The 17042-nt window shown below is 46.7% G+C and overlaps 2 long non-coding RNA genes across 4 annotated transcripts in view; one reads left to right on the top strand and one right to left on the bottom strand.

Moving 5' to 3' along the window:
• Positions 1-17042, top strand: part of LOC138364139 (uncharacterized) — a 29683-nt gene that overhangs the window by 8753 nt on the left and 3888 nt on the right. The gene's annotated exons all lie outside the window — the stretch shown is intronic.
• Positions 12158-13646, bottom strand: LOC138364138 (uncharacterized). 3 transcript variants are annotated; one of them, XR_011228317.1, is made up of 4 exons: positions 13489-13646; positions 12928-13151; positions 12689-12815; positions 12158-12553 (listed from the first exon to the last, which is right to left on the bottom strand). It is a non-coding gene; the product is annotated as an uncharacterized lncRNA (long non-coding RNA). The 3 variants fall into 3 exon arrangements; XR_011228316.1 differs by having other exon boundaries at positions 12158-12528; XR_011228318.1 differs by lacking the exon at positions 12928-13151 and having other exon boundaries at positions 12158-12528.

The raw sequence follows: 17042 nt of genomic DNA, 5'->3' as shown, positions 1-17042 counted from the left end.
ATGGTACCAAGCTTGCCTAAAGGAACGACGAGAGAGGAAGCTTTGGCGGATGAGAGGGAGATTACATGAAGGCCAAAAGAACGAAGTTTGGGAGAGAATATAGTATCTCCAGGTTGTGTCATAAGCCTTTTCCAGGTCAAAAAGGACGGCAACAACGGAGGTCTTCGCAGCAAAAGCAGTACGAATATAGACCTCCAAGTTCACCAGGACATCAGTTGTTTTGCGGCACTTGCGAAAACCAAATTGAGAAGAAGAGAGGTGGTGACGGTGATCCAAGACCCACATCAGACAAACATTTACCAAACGCTCAGAGTTTGCAGACACAGATCGTGAGGGAAAATGGACAGAATTCCTTAGGGGATGTCCCGAGAGAGACCCCGGTTTCCGAATAAGTATAATGGCATCGAGCCAGTCCTCAGGGACTGACGACTACTCGCAGACCTGGTTATACAGACTCGGTAAAATACCGAGACGTGCAAGGAGGGAGATGGCGAAGCGTCTCAATGAATGTCATTTGAGCTCGCTGCCGTAGAAGCACAGAGGGCCAGGGCAGACTGAAGCTCAGAGAGAGAGAAGGGATCGTAGTAGGGAAGGCAGAGATAAGTGCGGAAATCTAAGGGATGAGATTCAAGAACAGGCTTATGAAAAAGGAAGGATTGAGGAAGACGAGAACCAGAGCTAACAGAAGAAAAGTGGAAACCCAGTTTGATCACGACCTGCACTGGGTACGCCACAAGAGTACCACGGAGGTGAAGAACCGGCGAGATATCTGGAACAAACTTACCCACAATCTTGCGGATATTCTTCCAGCTCTGCAGCAGAGGAGTATCGGACGTAATGGTGGAAACATAAGCTTTCCCACTCTCGCGCTTAGCTGAACGAATGGTCATACTGGCCACCGAACTTGCTTTCCAAATCAAAACAGAATCAGCCGTCTGCCGGCGTCAGTGTTTCCTCCAGACCGCACTCTTACAGCAGACAACCCAAGCACAGTCTGCATTCCACCAGGGAACGCACTTCCGCCTGCCCCAGGAGGTAGAGCGAGGAACAGAGCGGAGGGCAGCGTCGAAGACTCATGAAAAAGGAGGAGGGCACGAGGAAGAGGCAGAGAGGAGAGGTCAGAGAGTAGCATGAAGGGTGAATAGGTTCCAGTCAGCTTTGGCAAACTGCTACCTAGGGAAGGAGAGGGAAGGTTGGAAAGAGAAAAAGAAACAAGGATGGGGAAATGGTCCCCGTTATGGAAGTCTTCAAGAACCCACCACGTGCGATCTAAGTAACAGGATGACGAGCAGAGAGAAAGATCAAGACAGGAAAGGGTGCGAGGTCCAGAGTCCTCATGGGTGGGCTCCAAAGAATTCAGAAGAGACAGGGACGAAGCGAGGACGAACGGTTCGAGAATGTAGCCTTGGGTGTTTATCAGAATATCACCACAGAGGGTATGTCGACAGTTAAAATCACCCAAAAGGAGCACTGGCTCTGGCAAGGAGTCCAGGAGGTCCTTAAGATCACAAGGGAAAGCGGGACATTTGAGGGGAGATAAATGGAACAAACTGTATACCACTTAATCACAAAATCACGGGCAGCAGAACAATGGATAGGGATGGAATCGGTAGGGGGACGAAGGGAATATGAGTACGAATGGAGAGAGCAAGAGAGAGTATGAATCAAACCGGGGAGCGCACCTCAGCAAGGGCAGCAACCGAGAGGGAATCAGGGGCTAAAGAAACCTCCATAGCTGGGACAGGGGGCCCGACCACCAAAATGAAAGGGAACGGAGCAAGAGTGTCAGAGGTAGGGGCGAGGAAGAAAGCGATGCCTTCTTACCCGCCGGGAACCTTACCTTGAGGTGCCTCCGGGGCTTAGCGTCCCCGCGGCCCGGTCGTCGACCAGGCCTCCTGGTTGCTGGACTGATCAACCAGGCTGTTGGACGCAGCTGCTTGCAGCCTGACGTATGAGTCACAGCCCGGTTGATCAGGTATCCTTTGGAGGTGCTTATCCACTTCTCTCTTGAACACTGTGAAGGGTTTGCCAGTTATGCCCCTTACGTGTAGCGGAAGTGTAAGGGAAGGATGGAGTAGAGGAGCCAGGCTTACGTTTCTGACTCAGAGACAGTTGTTCCAGCAACAACATACTGGGCGACAGACGCGATTGTCTCGACAGAAGATAAACTGGAGTGAACAACATGAAAAAGATTGCTTGGAGAGTGATGGACATCAACCTGGACAGACAGACAGGCGGCGTGGAGGGTCAAGAGACAGTGGGGGGGGGGGGAGGGATGGGAAGAAGGATTGGGGACAGAAGGGAAAGAAGACACAGGAGACATGGCAGACTGGGCAGGAAAGGGGGAAACTCCAGATGGAGAACCAGGAAAGGGGGGTCCCATCAGGACAGAACGTAAAAGAACAGGGGTGGAGGTGGTTGACGTGTCTGGGTCTAAGACCTGGAAATGGTTATGAGACCGAGTAAGGTGGGAAGGACGAGGAGAGGAAGACCACAACACGCGAGCGTAGGATACGCCAGCAAAAAGGGCGAGACGGTAAACTTGGCGTCTCACTTCAGGAAAAATCAGACGATCCCAGTGTTTCAAGTTGAGGACGGCTTCCTCATGTTTGTAGTGTATACACGAACGGGAGAAAGTAGGGTGGGCCTCACCGCAATTGAGGCAGCGAGCCTGGGGAGAATTGCACTCTGACTTAGAGTGACCCTCGTCCCCACACATAGGGGCATAGATACCCAGAACTTGTGCATTTGAGGACACCATGCCCGAACTTCCAGCACTTACTGCAAAGTCTAGGAGAGGGAATGTACTCCTGAATGGAGCATCTGGCACCAGCAAGAATTAGAGGGCGGAAGGGTCCTACTGTCAAAGATGATTTTCACAACTCGAAGGGGCTGGCGGCGACGACCACGAGGGGGTCGAGTGAACCTGTCCACCCGGAGGACAGAATGGCCTTGGGCTTCGAGGATATGTTTAATATCCTCATGGCAGTCATTTAGGTCCCTATCACCAGTTGCAACATGGTGTGGGAGGAGAACAGTGCCAACACTGGCATTTAACCGAGCGTTTTTTTTTTACCCGAACAGGGGTCTCCATAATGCAGTACATTGTGGCTAAGTGGGTAGCTGCATCCTGAGATAGAGCAGCGACGACACGTGTACTGCAATGGGTGGTGTTGAAAGTAACAGAGGCATCTACTGAATCAACAAGGTGCCTATGGAGGGTGAAATCGTCAGGAGGATTAGAATCCAGATGGTGGAAATCAAAGTATTTAACCCATGTAGCAGGATCAAACAAGGCGTGGTACATATTAGTATGGGAAGGTATTGTGCGAGTGTGGCCATGGCGGGGACGGCGTTGAGAAACCCCAGAGAGGGGGTTAAAAGGCCCAGTAGTCATAATAAGAGCCATGGCAGGGGACGAGGTGGTAACCACTGGGGGCTTGGAACTCGACCCTGCCACAGAGGAGGGAGTGGAGTGGGTGGAGAGTAGTCCGGTCTGAACCCAATGTAGCGGGGGCTACAGAGCCCGATCTTTCATCACAGTCCGACTCGGGGGCCTGGTCGCCCACCCCATGAGCCTGGATAAGAGAGGTCTTGTCAGTATCCATATATCAAGTATTGTAAAAGGTCTGGGGCCTGGAACCATGGAATACCACCTACCAGGACAGCCAGGGAGGCCGAGCACGGGCCAGTGCAGGAAGGGGTGCTTCGTCCCCAGGGGTGCTCCCCATTTTAAACAGTCGAGTCCTACTGTTTCAGCCATTCTCCTACACGGGTGCAAAGACCTCATTCTCCCTTTCACCCTAGCCTGTACACCCAGCCATCCACTTAGGGCAGCCACTCACGGGCGATCCCTTCAGCGTGTGGGCTGTTGACTCCCAAGACACCCTACGTTTGTGTTCATTCGCACGTACAACTCCCAAAGAGGGACAGGAAAGGGGGCGGGACAACCCTCACTGGTCCCAGAGAGGTGTACATGAGCCCCCTCACCACGTCAAGACAACACAATGGAGGGGGTCAGCCAAAACAAGCAAAAAGCTCCAACGAATTCAAACCCAAGATCTGATGTGGATCTACAACATCCGATGGGACGACTTCGTCACGAGTGTGATCCTCCACCTCATAGTAAACACACGACCCATAAACATATATACTGGAAGCACCTGGCCAACAGACACTCACTCAGGTTAACTACATACCTTAAACACTACACCACATTCCTCCACTACACAATACAGACCACAACACCGACAACCTCTCTATCATCCCGCAACAACCACCACCCGCACTATTGTATACATAAATAACTGTACAGCCTCCCCTCTGAGCACAGCTCCTTCCACCCTCCCACCCACCCACACCACCAGAGGGGACGGCAACACCACCACCCCCCCCTCTCTATAGAAACCCTCCCTTCCCCTCACCCTACCTGCCCCCACCCAACCCTCCCTTCCCCTCACCCTACCTGCCCCCACCCAACCCTCCCTTCCCCCCACCCCATTCTGACCCTGTCACCCCTTCCCCATTCCCATCATGTCCCCCCTCCCACCTTCCCCCCCCCCGTCTCCCCTCCCCTTTCATCCCATACCCTCCCTATCCCTCCTCCCCCCCTCACCCCGTATCCTCCATGTCCCCCTATCTCCTTAATCCACACCCTACCTGTCCCCCCTTCCCTTAAACCCCCACCCCCCACCCCAAAATCCTCTGAGATCCTGCAAACCACCTCACAGATCTTCTCACCCACGGAACAGCTTCCCACACCAGCAGAATGCTCGCCAAGAAAGGGACAAGAAAATGAACAGAAGAAAGTGAGCTTCAAGGCAATGTACACTAACATAGATGGGATTTCAAATAAAACAAGTGAACTCGGAGAATGGGCACTAGAAGAAAACCTAGACATAATAGCACTCACAGAAACAAAGCTAACAAAAACCATAAACGCAGTGTTTCCACAGGGCTACTATGTAGTGAGGAAATAGAGAGAAGGGAGGAGGTGGTGTAGCTTTGCTACTAAGAGAAGGTTGGAGTTTCGAAGAGATGGTAATTCAGAACTGTGAAGGTTTCAGTGACTACATATCAGGCACCATAGCAACTGGAGGACAGAAAATTATAGTAGTAGTCATATATAACCCCCCACCGAATGACAGAAGACCCAGACAGGAATATGATAGAAACAACTTGGTCACCATCAATATAATAGAGAGAGCAGCTTCTGTGGCTAGCAGGAACGGATCCAGACTACTAATCATGGAAGACTTCAACCATGGGAAGATAGATTGGGGGAACAGAGACCCACATGGAGGCCCAGACACATGGAGAGCTGGATGTGGCAACAAGAAACTTTCTAAGGCAACTCGTCAAGGGACCGACAAGAATGAGAGGAGGGGATGAACCAGCCTTGCTTGATCTGATATTTACCCTAAATGAGTCGGATATAAGGGAAGTTAAGTTGGAAGGCCCCTTGGGAATGAGTGATCATAGTGTATTGAACTTTGAGTACCTGGTTGAGCTAGGAATTATCACCCCCAAAAAAGAACTGGGAAACAAAGGGTTGGCGTACCAAAAGGGAAACTATGAGGAGATGAATAAATTCCTATGGGATATACATTGGGACACAGAACTCGGAACCAAGTCCGTACAAGACATGATGGACTATGTCACCCAAAAATGTCAGGAGGTTTGTCCCAGCCCGACAGGAAAAAAAAACAGAAGCAAAGGAAGAATCCGTGGTTTAATAGGGAATGTATGAAAGCAAAGGAGCTGAACAAAAGGGCATGGAGGAACTTCCATAATAACAGAACACCAGAAAGTAGAGAGAGATACCAGAGAACCAGGAACGAGTATGTTAGTGTGAGAAGAGCAGCTGAGAAAAAGTATGAAAATGATATAGTTAATAAAGCTCTCACCAGTGGAGCACCACAGGGCTCTGTACTTGGACCTATCCTGTTTCTGATATACGTAAATGATCTGCCAGAGGGTATAGACTCATTCCTCTCAATGTTTGCGGACGACGCCAAAATTATGAGAAGGATTAAGACAGAGGAGGACAGCTTGAGGCTTCAAGAAGACCTGGACAAGCTGCAGGAATAGTAGAACAAATGGCTGTTAGAGTTTAACCCAAGCAAATGTAATGTAATGATGACAGGGGTAGGAAGCAGGAGACCAGATACAAGGTATCATTTGGGAGACGAAATATTTCAAGAGTCAGAGAGAGAAACACCTGGGGGTTGATATCACGCCAGACCTGTCCCCTGAAGCTCATATCAAGAGGATAACATCAGCGGCATTTGCCAGGGTGGCTAACATAAGAACGGCCTTTAGGAACTTGTGTAAGGAATCTTTCAGAACATTATATACCACATATGTCAGACCAATCCTGGAGTATGCGGCTCCAGCATGGAGTCCATATCTAGTCAAGCACAAGTCTAAACTGGAAAAGGTTCAAAGGTTTGCCACCAGATTAGTACCCGAGCTACGAGGAGAGACTACGGGAATTAAACCTCACTTCGTTGGAAGACTGAAGAGTTAGGGGGGACATGATCACCACATTCAAGATTCTCAAGGGAATCGACAGGGTTGATAAAGACAGGCTATTTAACACAAGGGGCACACGCACTAGGGGACACAGGTGGAAACTGAATGCCCAAATGAGCCACAGAGATATTAGAAAGAACTTTTTTAGTGTCACAGTGGTTGACAAATGGAATGCATTAGGAAGTAATTTGGGGGAGGCTGACTCCATACATAGTTTCAAGTGTAGATATGATAGAGCCCAATAGGCTCAGGAACCTGTACACCTGTTGATTGACGGTTGAGAGGCGGGACCAAAGAGCCAGAGCTCAACTCCCGCAAGCACAACTAGGCGAGTACAACTAGGTGAGTACACACACACACACACACACACTGCTGGTTGGGACTTCCGGTGCTGTTCGGAGTTTCCTTGATGCATTAGTGAACTTGTTTGATGAAGAATGTATACCATAATTCAAGGCCAGCTGCTGGGTTAAGCCCTTGCACTATTCCCTCTGACATGCGAACTTTCCTCTCTGGCCTACCCTTCCCTCTGGTCCCAATTCCCGCTCGCCCAAATGGGTACTTTACCTGTACACTTACATACACACGTATATACATTGTAATATTTTATAATATACCATCTGCTAACACTCACACAATTACTTTATCCAGCTTCTCAACAACTGGTCATGATCAACAACCGGTCAGGAAACTGCATACAATCACTAGCCGACACCAGGTTCTATCCTGGCACAGTGGGACACTAGTGCCTATTATGCTGCTAATACCAAAAAAGGATGATGGTGTCACAACCAGTAACAGATGAGGTATGAGGAAACAGTATCAAACGCAGCACCTTAGCATTACTTGAGATATATAGAGATATATATACAAGAGTTGTTACATTCTTGTACAGCCACTAGTACGCGTAGCGTTTCGGGCAGGTCCCTGGAATACGATCCCCTGCCGCGAAGAATCGTTTTTTCATCCAAGTACACATTTTACTGTTGCGTTAAACAGAGGCTACAGTTAAGGAATTGCGCCCAGTAAATCCTCCCCGGCCAGGATACGAACCCATGACATAGCGCTCGCGGAACGCCAGGCGAGTGTCTTACCACTACACCACGGAGACTTAATTTAAGTTCCTCAGAATAAATCACCTCACTAAGACATGTAAGAAAACCTACCACCTGGTATAAATGATGCACAACGGTAGAAAAGATCCACGGCAATACATTACAGCAACATGACTAACATCCTAGCAGTCAAATAACAAAAAATAAGGTCACAATCCCGGACTGTAACACCACAGATGCGCTCGCCTGAGATGATCAAAGAGTAGTGCCGGCTTTAGCCAAGTTAGCCGAGGCGCAATACTGTATCCAACCTCTGAGTCAACTGACTTATCATTCAAATATCTCAAGCTCATATTCAGACATAACTAGCAAAAACAAACTATCATAATTTAATATATAACTAAATTGAGATTATAATACACAACCTTATATATTAATACATAAAGAATTCAGTACATTAAAGATTTTATCATACAAAATTAGGTGCACAAAGAATTCTTATTGGTAAGACATGGTAACATTGGCACGAGTCGGTACTCAAGAGGGGGAGAGGGGAGGAGGGGTTAAGGGAGGAATTTTTAGACGTCGGCCAGTCGTTAATACACATGTATACAAGAATATAATTATATATATATATATATATATATATATATATATATATATATATATATATATATATATATATATATATATATATATATATGCGAACAAGCCTGAATGGTCCCCAGGACAATATGCAACTGAAAACTCACACCCCAGAAGTGACTCGAACCCATACTCCCAGAAGCAACGCAACTGGTATGTACAAGACGCCTTAATCCACTTGACCATCACGACCGGACATAATGAGGTGATAGCCGAGGCTATTTGAACCACCCCACCGCCGGCACTCGGATAGTAATCTTGGGCATAGCATTTTACCAAATCACCTCATTCTTTGGGGCACACGTGAGGAACACAAATGCGAACAAGCCTGAATGGTCCCCAGGACAATATGCAACTGAAAACTCACACCCCAGAAGTGAATCGAACCCATACTCCCAGAAGCAACGCAACTGGTATGTACAAGACGCCTTAATCCACTTGACCATCACGACTGGACATAATGAGGTGATAGCCGAGGCTATTTGAACCACCCCACCGCCGGCACTCGGATAGTAATCTTGGGCATAGCATTTTACCAAATCACCTCATTCTTTGGGGCACACGTGAGGAACACAAATGCGAACAAGCCTGAATGGTCCCCAGGACAATATGCAACTGAAAACTCACACCCCAGAAGTGACTCGAACCCATACTCCCAGAAGCAACGCAACTGGTATGTACAAGACGCCTTAATCCACTTGACCATCACGACCGGACATAATGAGGTGATAGCCGAGGCTATTTGAACCACCCCACCGCCGGCACTCAGATAGTAATCTTGGGCATAGCATTTTACCAAATCACCTCATTCTTTGGGGCACACGTGAGGAACACAAATGCGAACAAGCCTGAATGGTCCCCAGGACAATATGCAACTGAAAACTCACACCCCAGAAGTGACTCGAACCCATACTCCCAGAAGCAACGCAACTGGTATGTACAAGACGCCATATTGTCCTGGGGACCATTCAGGCTTGTTCGCATTTGTGTTCTTCACGTGTGCCCCAAAGAATGAGGTGATTTGGTAAAATGCTATGCCCAAGATTACTATCCGAGTGCCGGCGGTGGGGTGGTTCAAATAGCTTCGGCTATCACCTCATTATGTCCGGTCGTGATGGTCAAGTGGATTAAGGCGTCTTGTACATACCAGTTGCGTTGCTTCTGGGAGTATGGGTTCGAGTCACTTCTGGGGTGTGAGTTTTCAGTTGCATATTGTCCTGGGGACCATTCAGGCTTGTTCGCATTTGTGTTCCTCACGTGTGCCCCAAAGAATGAGGTGATTTGGTAAAATGCTATGCCCAAGATTACTATCCGAGTGCCGGCGGTGGGGTGGTTCAAATAGCCTCGGCTATCACCTCATTATGTCCGGTCGTGATGGTCAAGTGGATTAAGGCGTCTTGTACATACCAGTTGCGTTGCTTCTGGGAGTATGGGTTCGAGTCACTTCTGGGGTGTGAGTTTTCAGTTATATATATATATATATATATATATATATATATATATATATATATATATATATATATATATATATATATATACACACACACACACACACACACACACACACACACACACACACACACACACACACACACACACACACACACACGTGAATCAAAAGTTTATTTAGGTGGTATACCTATCACATTGCCATAATTTCATTTAATGTCATGACAAGAGGACAAAGCAAGGAACAACAATGAAATGAAAATTACACAGTATTTATATGAATAATACATTCGAGACCTAAATGTATACATTCTCCATCAAGGTCCACATAATATTACCTATACAGCATTTATGTAGCATTACATACAAGGATACAAGGAGATTTTTCAAACATCATGATCTTAGGCTTCTGCTATACACTGACTTGTAATGTATATCCACAATTACATGGCATACAACTTTGATATAGAAATATAATATAGTAGGTCATATGTGCCACACATGGGCAATACACATTAACAATGATAGAATGTCAAAGAAGATTTACTAGTAATTACAATATTCATGATACTAGGCTAATCAGCCAAGATATCACTATATTGTTTGAGCACATCACACACCAGCCACAGTATGCTCTTACTGGTGTATGCGTGGGCATAACAGCCACGAGACCACTAGTCTGGCTGGCCTACTCACGTAGTCTACACCGGTTCCATTATGATTATCCAAGCCTTATAGACTATAAGGCTATGAATTATAGCCTTATAGTCAGGTAAGGCTATAATTCATTCATACTAACAATATACACTAACCAATTGATTATGGTTAAGTGAAAATAATAATGTTAACCGGTTTAATTATGGTATAACCAAATATATTAATTAATTATAATCCCCTATAATTTGTGTGAAGGGAATTTTACAGGTGACATTAAATTAAACACAGTTCACTCAGAAGTTATAAATAAGCAATAAGCAAGTTATAAACAAAATTACAATAGTCCACATTAAATTAATTAACAATATAAATAAATTATTCACCAGTAGATTTCCCTCAGGGGGGGGGGCCACATTTGTGTCTTCTCTCAGTAAGTTTGGTAGATCTGTGTGTGTTCCCCGTAATATTGGCATAACATGGGGGTAGACGGACCTCTAGTGCTCTAATTGTGGTGCCAAGGAGTTCAGGGGGTATTTTAATGGGTAGCAAGTAGTTGGTTATTAGTAATTGGGGAAGGCGTGTCCCCGAATGTAAAGATGTTACCACTGGACATGTGGATTGCCGACATTATGTAGGCTTCGGCAAGGGCCATCATGTCGTCCACCTTCGGACTGCACATGGGGTGTGCCATTAAATGTTGGTGTTGGCAGGTAGATGCGATTGCGGGTGTGGACTGCAGTGAGGCACTTGGTTGAGGGCTTTGAAGTAGTCTGGATGTGAGGTTGGGGGTGGAGTGGTTTGTGTGTTTGGGGGGTGGAGGAGAGGTGCTCGAGCTTCTTGTGCTTTGCTTCGCACATTGCTCAGAATAGCCTTCTGTGACGATATCAAAACCATCTGTGAAGAGATGTGGCAATATCGACGCAATCCGTGGGAATGCACTCTAACTTCAGTTATTGTAGGTGTGACGAGGACATCATCTATTAGTGAAGGTGTAGCAAGGTCAGCCCCATCTGTGGAATGCTCCTGATCATATTCATTTTAAATGTGGAGCAATGACAGTGCTCACTGGCGTGGAAGGTGATATCAACACCATTTTTATTTATATACAGGAAGGTACATTGGGGGTTAAGAGCGTACATAGCAATGATGACTTTACATTCTCGTAAAGCCACTAGCACGCATAACGTTTCGGGCAGATATGGCAGAATCTATTGCGTGCACCCGATCATATTTTCGGCTCCCCGGTGAAAGGCCGCCATCATATGTTATCCTTATGCACTTACTGTCTTGCTAATGACTTATGTGGACACAAGTGATGAGGAAGGTGTCTTGTGCTCTAGAAATCAGTTCATCTGGGCAGTCGAAAATTTCTGACTTGTTCCAGCAAGGACAAGTGGTGGCTGTGTCTTTGAATTGTTATTGGTTACACTGACGTACCCAGGATAGGTGAAGTTCAATTACGAGACGGCAGTAGTGGCCGTCTGTCAAGAAGTTTTGCTTAGTGTGTTGCCCCGCGTACTCCTGCCAGGGGCGGGCTTGCCCCGCGTACTCCTGCCAGGGGCGGGCTTGCCCCGCGTACTCCTGCCAGGGGCGGGCTTGCCCCGCGTACTCCTGCCAGGGGCGGGCTTGCCCCGCGTACTCCTGCCAGGGGCGGGCTTGCCCCGCGTACTCCTGCCAGGGGCGGGCTTGCCCCGCGTACTCCTGCCAGGGGCGGGCTTGCCCCGCGTACTCCTGCCAGGGGCGGGCTTGCCCCGCGTACTCCTGCCAGGGGCGGGCTTGCCCCGCGTACTCCTGCCAGGGGCGGGCTTGCCCCGCGTACTCCTGCCAGGGGCGGGCTTGCCGCGCGTACTCCTGCCAGGGGCGGGCTTGCCCCGCGTACTCCTGCCAGGGGCGGGCTTGCCGCGCGTACTCCTGCCAGGGGCGGGCTTGCCCCGCGTACTCCTGCCAGGGGCGGGGTTGCCGCGCGTACTCCTGCCAGGGGCGGGGTTGCCGCGCGTACTCCTGCCAGGGTGTTGCTGGATACTTCTGCCAGGGTGTTGCTGGAGAGACGAAATAGGGTGTCTGACACATTGACGTTACGATGTAGGTCTGGCCCATGTTGTGTTGAGTATGGTGAACTCACCAGTGTGAGGACCATTGAGCGTGGGTGACGTATAACACAAGATAGTGGACTCCCAGCAGTAGAAGACTGCAGAATTTGTCGTATTAGTGTCCTGTGTAATGTTCATATGTAAATATATAGTGATTATACAGTATATATTATATCTGGGAAAGTGCTGATTAGTACTGTCTACCCCCTCCCCTTTCCTTTCACGATTACTTGCTACTACCAATTCTATGTAACTTACTATTGACTTGGAGTGGGATCAATGAAGAAGAGGCATCAAGCCCATTAGCAGCGATTGAGATAAAGAACCCGGTTACTGGTCGAGTGAGGCCATAACACCTTCCGTGTGAGGCATTGGTTGTAGTGTACTGGTGGATGAATAGGCATAATAAGGGAGACATTAATAAGGTATTATATATTTCACTGAATAGAACGCGAAATAATAGATATAAATTGAACAAGTTTAGATTTAGGAATTACCTGGGTGTAGACTAGTTTGGTAACAGCGTTGTTGACTTGAACAAATTACTGGGTAACATAACAGACGTAGGATCTCTTGAGTTTGGGTGGATATAAATAGGAACTGCTACATAGGGGCCAATTAAGACCTTTCTGCAGTTTCCTTCATTCCTATGTTTTTATTCTTGTTGCAGATTTGTTCATGCTCTATCAAAATCGTTCCATGATTACGAGATTCATACATACTGGAATAATATACTCACGGCTTTAGAAACGTATCGTACAACACTACTTCACTCTAAAGAATATTAATAATTGAATATTATGTCCGCTTGACCTTCACTATTCCTGTGATAATATTTAGTTTAATATTTTAAAAAATTTCAGTAGATACTACTGTTGTTCTCAGTCTTTGAACATTATCAACAGCATCTTTATCAATAATATGAGACTAGTAAAATCTCTCCGAGTTCTTTTGCTGATGTCTAATGCACTATGATACGAAACATCTGAATTGATGTTAATAAAACTAATGTTGTCCTTAATGATTTAAAACCTACTTCACTTGTATACATATCATACCTGCAATGTGTTCATGTATTGTAACATGAGCTTCCCCACGTGTTGCGACACAAGTGGTTTTAACAGCAGTGACCATGTGGAGGGCACGGTGAACATTACCTGTAGCTCCCTCATACACACCTGAAGTGCCCTTGCACACACCTGCAGCTCCAACACACCTGCAATAGAAAAGACTTTTTAAACATGTTTCGAGCAAATTAACTAGTGCATAAAACATATATACATACATATATACATACACATTATATTATACTACATATATATACATATACATACATATATATATATATATATATATATATATATATATATATATATATATATATATATATATATATATATATATATAGTGACGATAATCTCTTTCAAGAGAGATTGAGCCTGCTCTTCCCTACTTCAAGTTACGCCAAATATCCAAGTATAAGATGCTACATTCAAGATACGTCACCAGTAGCACAAAACGTTTTGACCAGGAGGCAAAACGTACCCAATTCCCCCCACTCCAAACACCCTCCACACGCCGGCTCATCATCAAACCAGCTAACTACCCTTCACCAGCTTGCCTGCTCTTGACTGGTGACTCGCCAGCCGCACACCTGCACACCGCACCTCAGCACCCTCTACCCGAGTCGACGTCTGAGCCTGACCAACTATCAACTTCAGAATATTCCTTGTGCTCTTAGCGTTGACATCTCTCTCTGGCATACTAGCTCATTAGCTCGTATACGAAGGGAGGTTTCAGCCATAGCCGATATTCTCAGAACCATTTTTACATTTTCTATTCTGTATTATTGTGTCTCACATTGTCTTTGCAGTTCTTTATTATTTCATTGAATTTTTAATTCCCCGAGATTTGTCTTTATTTTCATTTATGTTTAAAGTAAATATATTAAAGTTTCATTGTTCATACTTTGTGTTTTACGTGTTCCTCCCTCTCACTTACCACAGACAACAGGCAAGCAGCCTATATTTTTGTTTTAAGTGTGACCAGGCTTTGACACCTGCCATTGGAGGACTGCCGAACATCAACACTCCAACACTTTCCCGTCATATATATATATATATATATATATATATATATATATATATATATATATATATATATATATATATATATATATATATATCTGCAATGTGCATACACACACACATACACACACACACACACACACACACACACACACACACACACACACACACACACACACACACACACACACACGACCGAAAAAAGTAAGATTAATGATTCTAACACGAATTTTCTCAATATTTCTTATGTTTCTTTTTACTGTCGATGGTAATTGAAAAAGTAATTCTCCAAAATTCATTTTTATTTCTAGTCTGATGCGACGTTTTAACGCGTTTCGTAATAACTTTAAAATCTTTGAAAATGTAACAAGTTATTACGAAACGCGTTCAAGCGTCGCGTCAGACTAGAAATAAAAATGAATTTTGGAGAATTACTCTTTCAATTACCATCAAGAGTAAAAAGAAAGAAAATTCGTGTTAGAATTATTAATCATACTTTTTCGGTCATATTTAACAAATGTTTACAAGAAAGACTGCTACTGAAATATACTAATATAAATCTATACAAGTACATATATCTAAGGGACATTTGCTGACATTCAGGAAATATAAAAGGATTAGAAAGCAGTTAACCATCTCCAAAAAGTGTTTAAATATACTAAGGAAAGGAAAATGTCGCTTTCAATCAACATGTAGATTTCTCCATCCTGACATGTACGAAACCTCACTCGAGGAAAAAGAATGCTACGCCCTCAGCTGTCCATACTTTCACGTGGAAGGCACAGAACGCTAAATAGAGAGGCAAACATGAACATGGCTTTGGAGAAAAGCCAGTTTATTTTATACCCAGGCGAAAGAGGTTTCAAAAGGTTGAAGATTGTGTATGGAATTGGCTGAAAGACCCACTTGCATACCAGAATCACATGCAATTACACCCCACACCAAATCTCCAGCTACGACAGGCAACAACCCTGCAACAATCAGTACTCGTCAGAACAAAACCGACAATCCCACACATAATGGACCTGCCTGAAAAATCATCAAATTACCCCAAATAGAGTAACCTCATTCATCTTTACCAACATACAAGGTCTGAAAAAAAGCAAATAACTAAGTACCGTTCATAAATAATAACCTCACTGAGCCAAATGCATTATTTGGACCTTGCACAGAAACCCATGCAAAAGAACATTGACAGTGAGATCTGGATACCAGAATATAATCTATATAGATGTGACAGGGGTAAATAGGTCACAGAGGAGATGAGGAGATGCGGGTCCCGTTCGCTGCTGCTGCTGCGGCCCTCCACCCCCCCCCCCACCCTCCTGCGTCGCCCGACGAGCCCCCGGTGGTTGCTGTTCTTCCTCCGGGTGATGCAATGCTGTCGGTTGATCTACCTGCTCCCGTCACTGTTCTCACTGTTCCAGAGACCTTCCTGGTGCACCGTATGCGGAGGCCCCGTCTTCTCCCGCGTCTTCGGCTGCTACGCCTGGCCCTATGTCCGTGCCTCAGGTGCTGGATGTGCTGGGGTGGTTCCGCCGCTTCCTCCTGTTCCTGGCCTGATACCCCATGTGGTTGAGGATGCTGCCATTCTGCGTCGTGCTTCGGTTCGGCCGGCTTGTGTTGTCCAGTGTCTGAGTCAGCCTCCGGGTCTGACGACATGTGGCCTGAGCCTAAGCGTTCCCTGCGTTCTTCTCAAGCGTGGGCCGATATTGGCGAATTCGGCGATTGTGGATCTTCCGGCGACGGCGGGGTGGCTCCGGGTGTGTTGCATACCACGGAGGTGGCAGAGGTGCATTTGCCTGAGGATGCTGGTGCCGGTGTTTCGGCCGCCGCTTCAGATATGGTGTCTGCGGCTCCTGCTTCGAGGGCGTCGCCTGCGTCGGATGGCTCCAGTTCTACGTGGGGGGTGGTTCCCCCTGCTGAGGTTCGTGGTGAGTGGGATGGCCTGGTGGTGGTGTTGAGAAAAGATGCTCGCTCTGAGGGTTTTGTGACCCCTTCCTCGCTCCCTCGGCAGAGGTCTTGCCGCCTCTTCCGTCTCCGGCCGTCTCTTCCCTGTCTCCTGCGGTCTCAGTGGAGGTGCTACCGTCTCGTCGACCGTCCCCTGCTCCTGTGCGTACGACGGCCAGGCAGTCTCAGCGACCCTCGTCTGCTTCCTCGCAGGGCGTGGTTGGCGCTCCCCGGCCTCGTTATGCGACTTGTGTCAGTGACCTTAAGCGTTGGCCGTTGCCGCCTGATCTGGATGTTCCAGAGTTTATGATACCTCCTCGGCAGCGGGGGATTTGTAACCCTTCCAACCTTGAGGATTTGATTTGGGAGGCTTATAAGAAGTATCCTTACGATCGTTTCCCTGAAAAGCACACTTTTGCCTCTTGAGGACTGTGTTCCTCGCATATGATTTCTTTATATCTTGTGTATCCTTTTGTGTGCGTGGCTGTGGGGTGTGGGTGGGGCGTGTGAGTGTGGCTGGGGTAGGTTATGCTTCCCGGTCCTGCGTGCTCCGGTTTATGTTGTGTTTTTTTTTT

This window comes from Procambarus clarkii, chromosome 12 (assembly GCF_040958095.1).
Source record: "Procambarus clarkii isolate CNS0578487 chromosome 12, FALCON_Pclarkii_2.0, whole genome shotgun sequence".
Lineage (NCBI taxonomy): Eukaryota > Metazoa > Arthropoda > Malacostraca > Decapoda > Cambaridae > Procambarus > Procambarus clarkii.
The sequence above is the reverse complement of the archived record's forward strand: the minus strand, read 5'-3'. Positions and strand labels throughout refer to the sequence as shown.